The sequence below is a fragment of the Pteronotus mesoamericanus genome, unplaced genomic scaffold (assembly GCF_021234165.1).
Source record: "Pteronotus mesoamericanus isolate MK-2021 breed Mesoamerican mustached bat unplaced genomic scaffold, CSHL_Meso_final contig_73, whole genome shotgun sequence".
Lineage (NCBI taxonomy): Eukaryota > Metazoa > Chordata > Mammalia > Chiroptera > Mormoopidae > Pteronotus > Pteronotus mesoamericanus.
Genome location: NW_026555245.1, coordinates 77,685 through 87,512, shown reverse-complemented (window position 1 = coordinate 87,512; position 9,828 = coordinate 77,685).

The window sequence follows — 9,828 nt, the reverse complement described above, 5'->3', positions numbered from 1 at the left end:
GTAATATCCAGCCCTGTCTGCTGTGGCTCAGTTGGTTGGAATGTCATCCTGTGGACCAACAGGTCATAGGCTCAGTTCCCACTCAGGGCCCATACCCAGGTTGCAGGTTTGATCCCCAGTCAGGGTACATACAAGAAGGCAACCAATGATGTTTCTCTCTCACATAGATATTTCTGTCTGCCTCTCCCTTCTTCTCTCTCTGAAAGCAATGAAAATGTGTCCTTGGGTGAGGATTTTAAAAAAGTAATATCCACCAAACACTTATGTTAGTACCATTGAGTACTCACTAAATCTCAGACATCAAGAATAAAACATGGTCCCTGCCCTTGAGGAATTCATGTTCTAGTTAGAGGGGCAGAAATAGTAGAAATGTTAATAGGGTGCTACGTAAATCCAAGGAGGGGTACCAACCCACATGGTGTGAAGGAAATAATACCTCATCTGATTTTTAAAAGATAAGTTTTAGTTAGCAAAACCGTGGGGTAAGGTAAGGCAGGGTGCATATATCAGTCAGTTTACCAATGAATCAACAGAAAACAACTTTAGTTTAATTAGAAACAGAGTTTATTGGAAAAGTACTGTGTAGCTCAGACAATCCCCTGAGCAACTAAATAGCCAAGATTTAAAAACTGGAACAAAAAGATACTGCTGAGAGTAAACACAGTCAAAGTCACACAAGAGAACTAATCAGATGAAGATGCTGCTGCTGTTGTTATTGAACCCTGCTGCCTTCAGGTGAAGTTGCCAGTGCTATTGTACTGGACACTGGAATGCTGGCACTAGACAGTGGATGCTAGTACTGGATACTGGATGTCCAGTGAAAGACAGTGGCTACCGCATTGGCAATTGTTAAGACTCATAGAATTGGTGATTCCTAAACCATAGGAAAGAGTTTCCAATGCTGACAACTTAAAAGGGGGCACTCTAGCAATATTCCGAGGAGATGAGAAGGCAAGAGAAAATGTACAGGTAATGCCTATAATTGATAAAGAATGATCCCAAATCAATCACCTAAACTTTAAACTTTTTAAATTTTTTTTTTTAAAAAATGAGTCCTATTTATTTATTTATTTTTTAATCCTTACCTGAGGATATGTTTATTGATTTTGAGAAGAGAGAGACAAACATTGATGTGAGAAAGAAGCATTGATCAGGTGCCTCCCATACATGCTCCAACTGGGAATCAATCCCACAACCTAGGTACGTGCCCTGGCCAGAAATTGAACCTGCAACCTTTTGGTGCATGGGATGATGCTCCAACCAACTGAGCCACCTTGCCAAGGCCTAAGCTTTAAACTTAAAGTAGGAAAAGATATGCTAGCTAAACCCAAACCTCATAGCAATTAAAAGTTATAAAAAAATGATACAAACAACTTTATGACAACAATTAGGACAACTTATGTAATATAATTCTATATAATTCCCAGAAAGACACAAATTACCAAAAATAACTCAAGACTAAGTGGAAATAGACCCCTAACAAGTAAAGAAATTAAATCAGTAATTTAAAATCCCTCCACAAATAAAAGCCCAGGCTCAGATAACTTCAAAGCTGAATTTTATCAAAATTTATTAAGATTAAGCCCTGGCTGGTGTGATTCAGGGGACTGAATACCAGCCTGCAAACCAAAGGGCTGCTAGTTCGATTCCCAGTCTAGGGCCCATGCCTGGGTTGCAGGCCAGGTCCCCAGTAGGGGGCGTGCGAGAGACAACCACACATTAATGTTTCCCTCTTTCTCCCTTCCCTCCCTTCTAAAAATAAATAAATAAAATCTTTTAAAAAGATTTAAAGAATAAATGATACCAATCTTTCACAAACTTTCCAGAAAATAGCAGAGGAAAGATCACTTCCAAACTCATTCTGTTAAGTCAGTATATCCTTCATGAATATAAACACAAAAACTCTCAAGAATAGGAAACTGAATCCAACAAAATATAAAAAGGATTGAATGACAAAATCAAGTGTTGGCGAGGATGTGCAGAAAAGGGAACACTTGTGTGCTATTGTTGGAAATGTAAATTAGGGCAGCCACTATGTAAAATATGGAGGTTCCTCAAAAAATTAAAAATAAAAGTACATCATGGCCTAATAATTCCATTTCTCAGTATTTATCCAAAGAAAACAAAAATACTAAATCAAAAAGATATATTCACCCTCATGTTCATTGCAGCATTATTTACAATAGTCAAGATGTGGAAATAACCTAAGAGTCCATTGGTAGATGAATGGATAAAGAAAATGTGATAAATATATATATTATATGTGAATATATAAACTGTCATTAAGAAAATGAAATTGTGCCATTTGCAACAACATGGATGGAACTTGAGGGCATTATGCTAAGTGAAATAAGTCAGACAGAGAAAGACAAATACTGTATAATATCATTTATATGTGGAATCTAAACAAAAACCAAAAAAAACCCCCAAAAACCTAAGCTCATAGATACAGAGGACAGATTGGTGGTTGCCAGAGGTAGGCTTTGGGGGGTGAGTGAAATGTGTGGAGGGTGTCAAAAGGTACAAACATCCAGTTACAAAATAAATAAGTCATAAGGATCTAACATACAGCACGGTGACTATACATAATAATACCATATTGCATATTTGAAAGTTGCTAGAGAGTAAATATTTAAAAAGTTCTCATCACAAGAAAAAAACCTCTGTAATTATATATGAAAATGGATCTTAACTAAATTTATTGTGGTGATCATTTTGGAATATATACAAATATTGAATTATTACATTGGATTCCTGAAACTAACAATGTTGTATCTCAATTATACCTCAATAAAATTTTAAAAAATAAGGATCTTAAAATGGAGAGATTATTCTGCGTTATCTGGGTGTTTCCAATGTAGTCAAAAGGGTCCTTATAAGAGACAGAGACAGGTAGGTGAGTCAGAGAAGGAGATGTGACAACGGAAGGAAAAGTTAAGAGTGATATGATGTGAGAAAGATTTGACTAGCCATTGCTAGCTTTGAAGACAGAGAAAAAGGCCACAAGCCAAAGAACATGTGGCTTCTAGCAGCTAGAAAAGGCAAAGAATTGATTCTTCCCCAGAACCTCAAGAAGAAATACAGCCTTACTGATAACTTGATATTATCTCTGTAAGACTCATTTTGGACTTCTGCACTTCAGAATATGAGATAAATTTGTGTTGTTCTAAGCCACTAAGTTTGTGGAAATTTGTTATAGCAGCAAAAGGAAACTAATAATCACTGAGGAAGAAGACACTTACAAGCTCACTCCAATTGCTGGCCTAACTCACTTCCTATGGCTGTAAGAGCCAAGACATTGAATTCTTGCGAGCTGTTGGCAGGAGGCAATCCTCAGGTTTTAGAGGCTCCCTTAAACTGAAAAAGAACTTCTCTGATTCATTTAGCACAATTTTCTCCAGGTCTACTCATGATGTTGCAAAAATGTAAGAGCTTCCATTGAGTAAATGTACCACAGCTTTTTTATCCACTCTACTGATGAGCACTTACACCGTTTCCAAATCTTGGCTATTGCAAATAGTGCTGCTATTTACATAGGGGTACATACATTGTTTGTATTGGTGTTTCAGGATCCTTGGGGTATATTCCCAGAAGTGGAATAACCGAGTCAAAAGGGAATTCCATTCTTTTTTTAATTTATTATTTTTTAATTTATACATCATGTTTATTCTATTGCAGTTGTCTCAATTTTTACCCCTTTACCGCCCTCCACCCATCCCACCCCCACCCCCAGCTCCCACAGTCAATTCCCACTCTGTTGTCCATGTCCATACATGTTCTTTGTCTAGTCCCTTCCCCTTCTCCCATCATTATCCTCTTTTCCCCATCCCCTCTGGTCACTTTCAGTCTGCTCCATGTTTCTGTGCCCGTGGTTTATTTTGTTCGTTACTTTATTTTGTTCAATAGAGTCCACTTATAGGTGAGATCATATGGTATTTGTCTTTCATCAACTGGCTTATTTCACTTAGCTTAATATTTTCCACTTCCATCCATGTTGTCGCAAAAGGTAGGAGTTACATAACTGTCTTTCTTTCGTAAATGCAGATTGATTTTATTTATTTTTTTAAATGTAAAAGTTAATTATAAAATATTTAAAAATTTTTAAACCATTATAAAGTCTCAGCAATTAAACCAACATGACACCAGCACAGATATAATCAAGTAGGTCAATGAAATATAATGAACAATCTAGAGACAAATGTATATATCTGATTAATATATGTATGATTAAGTTGGTATTTCAAATCAATGAATAAAATAAAGCTTATTCAACAAATAAGATCCACGGACCACTATTACTTGAAATAAAACAAATAGCCCTATTTCACACATTATACAAGAAATATTCAGGTGAATTAAAAATCAATATGTAGAATCTAAGGAGTTTTAGAAGAAAATAGAACTAATATGTTTCATGACCTGAAGTAAAATATTCAAACCCAGAAGTTATATTGACAATATGACTATATTAAACATTTAACTATATAGTAATGTACATATAAAAAAGTTAAAGGACAAGGAATAGAATAGAAAAGTATTTGCAACGCATCTAAAACATGGTTAATAGGGGGTTTTTTGGGGGGGGAAAAGTTCTACAAACCTTTAATCAATAAATGGATAAAGAATAGCAAAAAGTCATTTAAAGCTTTTTTAAAAAAATAATAGAAATAGGCAAGAAATATACTAAAACAGGTTTAGTTTCAACAAATAGTAAAGGAACAATTAAAATAACATCAGTGTCACAATAGATTAATGAGTATTAAAAATATTGGTAATATAAAGTATTGGCAACTCCAAAAAGAACTGGGTATTCATAGAAACTTTTTCTTCATCTTAAAGCAGTCCCTTTAGCACATTTTGCAGTGCTGGTTTGGTGGAGGCGTATTCTTTTAGCTGTCTTTTTTCTAGGAAACTCCTTATTTCACCTTCCATTTTAATCGAGAGCCTTGCTGAGTAAAGCAGTCTTGGTTGCAGACCTTTGCTTTTCATGACTTGGAATATCTGTTGCCATTCCCTTCTGGCCTGCAGTGTTTCTGTTGAGAAGTCAGCTGCTAGCTGTATTGGGGCTCCCTTATATGTTACTACCTCTTTCTCCCTTGCTTGCTTTAGGATTCTCTGTTTGTCTTTGATATTTACCATTTTAATGATGATGTGTCTTGGAGGGGGCCTCACTGGGTTCTTCTTGAATGGGACCCTCTGTACCTCCTTGACTTGTGTGAATTTTTCTCTCCTCCAATTAGGGAAGTTTTCCATCATGACTTTTTCAAACAAGTTCTCTATCCCTTCCTCATCCTCTTCTCCTTCTGCTATCCCTATTATACGGATATTATTAAGTTTCAGGTTGTCCTGCATTTCTCTAAATGCCTCTTCATTCTTTTTGAGTCTTTTTCCATTTTCTTGCTCTTTCTGGGAGCTTTTTTCTACCTTGTCCTCCAGCTCGCTGATTAGGTCCTTAGCTTCTTCAAGCCTGCTTTTGATTCCTTCTACTGTGTTCAATTCAGAAATTGTATTCTTCATTTCCTCTTGTCTCTTATTGATAGTGTCTATGTCCTTTTTCATGCTGATATAGTTTGCAATAAGTTCCTTCTAGTTTCCCTGTAGTTTTTGGTAATGGTCTCTGAGCTCACTGAGTTCATTGAGCTTCCTTAGAACCATTGTTTGGAACTCAGTATCTCATAGTTTACTTGTCTTTATTTCATTTACTTCTCTTTGTGGGGATTCCTCATTTCCCTTTGAGTGGGGCATATTTCTTTGTCTTCCCATTATTTGACAGAGACTCTTCTCTGTTGTTTCTGCTTCTTAAGTTGATCTGTCTTGATTTCCTGACTTTGTGGTGTGAAATTCTGTTTGGAGACTGCTGTTTTTACTTTCTGGATCTGCCTCTGATGACGTCAGATGTTGACCCTGTCTGACCTTAGGCAGTCTATTTGAGATTTCCAGTAATCTACTGTCTGTGGCTGTCTCCTTCAGCTGTTAATCTATTCACTCTGCACTCAGCAGGCCGCCTTAGACAGCTCAGGGAGGGGCGGAGTCCCTCTTGGGGGCAGGGTTATTGGGTTCACTCACACTGCTGCCATACGGGGGAGGAGTCTGCACTGGGATCCCACCAGCTACTCTCTCCACTCTCTCAAGTGTTGCCAGATGTCTCTGCGCCTTTAGCCAGGGGATCTACTGTCTGTGGCTGCCACTCTGCACTCAGCGGGCAGCTTAGACAGCACAGGGCGGGGTGGAATCCCACCTAGGGGTGGGGCTATTGGGTCCTCTGATGTGGTGCCACTCAGGGGGAGTGGTCTCTGCCTGAGCAAGATGGCCACTGCCAGATGGGGGATGAGTCAGCACCGAGATCCCACCGGCTACTCTCAGTTCTCTTCCCAAAGCCTCCTTCCCTAGTCTCTCCTCAGGCATCTCTAACCCACTCTGCCCCCATCTTTGCCAGCGACCAGGGTTAGTGGCTGCAAATAAAAATGTATGCGATGGCCCTTTAAACAGTTCTTTGTGTCTCTAGCCACCTGTCTCTGGCAGAGAGCAACCCTGCTGCTTTTCGCAGCTGGCTGTTTTCTGTGTATCTTTTGGGCTCTGGTGCTGTGGGCTAGAGATCCCCACTTTTGGTTTAGACCCCGTTCTTCTTGGGGGGATCCAACTGGCTGTTTCAATATCCTTCTGGTGCTGCTGCCTGTGGGCACCCCACCTGCTCTCTCACGTCTGTACCACACTCCTTACCAGTTAGATTGCACTAAAGCTGATTCTTCTGTCTCCGAGGTTACAAGGCTCCTCTCTCACCACTGTTAAGTTTTTTGTTCCAGGTGATTTCTCCACAATTGAGTTGTAATTCCAGGTTGGTCCTAGGAGGAGGTCAGTGTGACTTCCACTCACTCCTCTGCCATCTTGATTCTCCCGTTTTTATTTTTTTAAGGATACTTTATATTGTTTTCTACAGTGGCTGCACCAAGACTGCACTCCCACCAATGAGGCACTTACATGATCCCACTTATATGTGGAATCTAATGAACATTATAAATTAACAAACAAAATAATAACAAAAGCTTAGATACATAAAAAAGTCTGATAGCTGCCAGAAAGTCAGGGGATAAGGTGAAATGAAAGATGGTGAAGGGATTACCCAAAGAACACTTATGCACAACCCACAGCCCTAACAACAATATGGGGATTGACTTGGGGAGGGGGGAAGGTGGGGCTGGGGGGTGATGGGGAAAGGGAGAATAAGCAGGAACAGCTGTAACAGCATAAACAATAAAAATAAAACTTAAAAAATAAAAATAAAAAGAACATCTCTGAAACACCTATAACTAACATACCTAATGTTAAAGAACCTGAATGTTTTCACGTTAAGATTGGATGTCTGCTCTTACCACCTCTATTTAACATCATGCTGGAAATCCTACCCAATGCAATAAGGGGGAAAAATAAATAAAAGCTATACAGATTGGAAAGAAATAAATAAAACTGTTCTATTCATGGACAACATAATAGTCTACATGAAAAATCCCAAAGAACCTACAAAACAAATTCCTAAAACTATGTGACTTTAGCAAGGTCATAGAATACGAGAGTAATACAAAAACCAACTGTATGCCTCTATAGTAGCAGTGAATAATCAGAAATTGAAATTATGAATATTACACAAAAAACATGAAATACTTTGGTATAATATACCAAAATACATGTAGGATCTATACACTGAAAACCGATAAAATACATCAGAGGAAACCTAAATAAGTAGAGAGATTAACCATTTCATGCATTGTAAGAGTGAATGTTGTAAAGATTACAATTTTCCTCAAACTAATCTAAAGATTTAACACAATTCCAATTAAAATGCCGATAGGACTTTTTTGTACAAATCAACAAGCTGATTCCTAAATGTATATGGAAAGGCAAAGGAACCAGAATATCCAAACCATTTGGGAAAAGAATAAAGTTGAAGGACTCACACTACCTGATTTTCAGACTTACTATAAAGCTACATGAATGAAGATGGCAATGTGGTATAGGTGGAAGGAATGAGACATAAATCAACGGAGTGGAACAGAAAGTCCAGAAACTGACCCATACAAATATGACCAACTGATTTTTCTCTTAAAGTATAGTTGACATACAACACTGTATCAGTTTCTGGTGTATAACATAGTGGTTTGATATTTATATACCTTTCAAAGTGATAACCATGATAAATCTAATAACTATCTGTCACCAAAGTTATTTCAATATTGACTATATTCTCTATGCTGTGCATTAAATCCCCGTGAGCTAAAAAATGGCCAATTGATTTTTGACAAAGGTGCAAAGGCAATTCAATAAAGTCTTTCTAACAAAGGGTGCTAGAACAACTGGACATACATATACAAAATAATCTCGATTTATATTTCATACCTAATGAAAAAATTAATTTGAAATGGATCATAGACTTAAGTGTACACAAAACTATATAATTTCTTTTCCTATAAAACATAGGACAAAAATCTTTTGTGATCCTGAGTTAGGCAAAGAGTTCTGAGTTATGTCACCAAGAACATAGCCCATAAAAGATAAAATTGATAAATTTAATTTCATCAAATTAAAAACTCTGCTCTGCAAAATACACTGTTAAAAGAATGAAAAGACAAACTACCTAATGAGAGATAATTTTTGTAAATCACATAACTGAAAAAGGACTTGTATCCAGAATGTATAAAGAAACTCTCAAGACTCAATGATAAGACAAACACCCAATTTTTTAAAACGGGCAAAGATCTGAGCAGACACTTCACCAAAAATGTTAAATTGATGGCAAATAAGCACAGGAAAAGAAGTTCAACATTATTAGTAACCATAAAAATCCAATGAAACTCAAGATACTAATATATACTTACTATAGCTAAAAACACAACAAAAAAACTGACAACATCAAGTACTGGAGAAGATGTGGAGCAACTGGAACACTCATACATTGATGATAAGAATGCAAAATGATATGTCTGTTTTGGAAAACGCTTTGTAAGTTTCTCATAAGGTCAAACATACACTTACCATACCACCCTGCAATCATATGCCTAAGTGAAATGAAAGCTTGCCATACAAAAACACATAAAGTCACTAGAAACATTTATAGTGATTTTATTCATAATCACCAAAAACTGGAAACAGCCTCAATGTCCTTCAGTTGGGCCGAAGCTAAGAAAAAGAGATGTAAGGAAGAAAAGAAGAACCAAGGTTCAGGAATAGCAGGGACCCTCACAGCCCTGGGGTCAGAGCAGCAGCAGTGGGTGGGTCTTCTCTTCAAGACACACTCTCCCTAAGTCAGGTCCAGCAGTTTCAAAGGTCCGTGTTGCTTGCTTCTGAGTTTCAAATTCCTATGAGATAGTGATTTTACCAACTGAAGTTGGATGTCTATCTCTGGATCAATTGGAGGCAGCTAAGGGGCAAGTTGCCTAAGTCGAGACCTTGTCCCTGTGCACTGGAGACTCTGTAAAGGGGAACTGTGTGCTAGGTAGTTGCCCCAAAAGATGTATATTATAAGCAAAAATGGTTATTGGTTCTTTTCCACTGAAGGTCACTGTCAGGATATGAAAGGAATAAAATAGGGTTCAGTGGCATTCTGATTATCTTTTCCCCTACTTCTCTTTAATATCCCAACAGGTTTTTGTCTAAGGCCTAAGAGAAATTATCCTCATTCTGATATTAACATTTTAAAATTTTGTTTAAACCACTGACAAAAGTTCACACATACTCTCATTCAGTCCTTTATCTGAAAGATAGTGCTTAAGATGGTCTTTAACAAGCCACAACCATGCTCCAAAACTTGCAGGGGCTCCCTATTACATACCATAT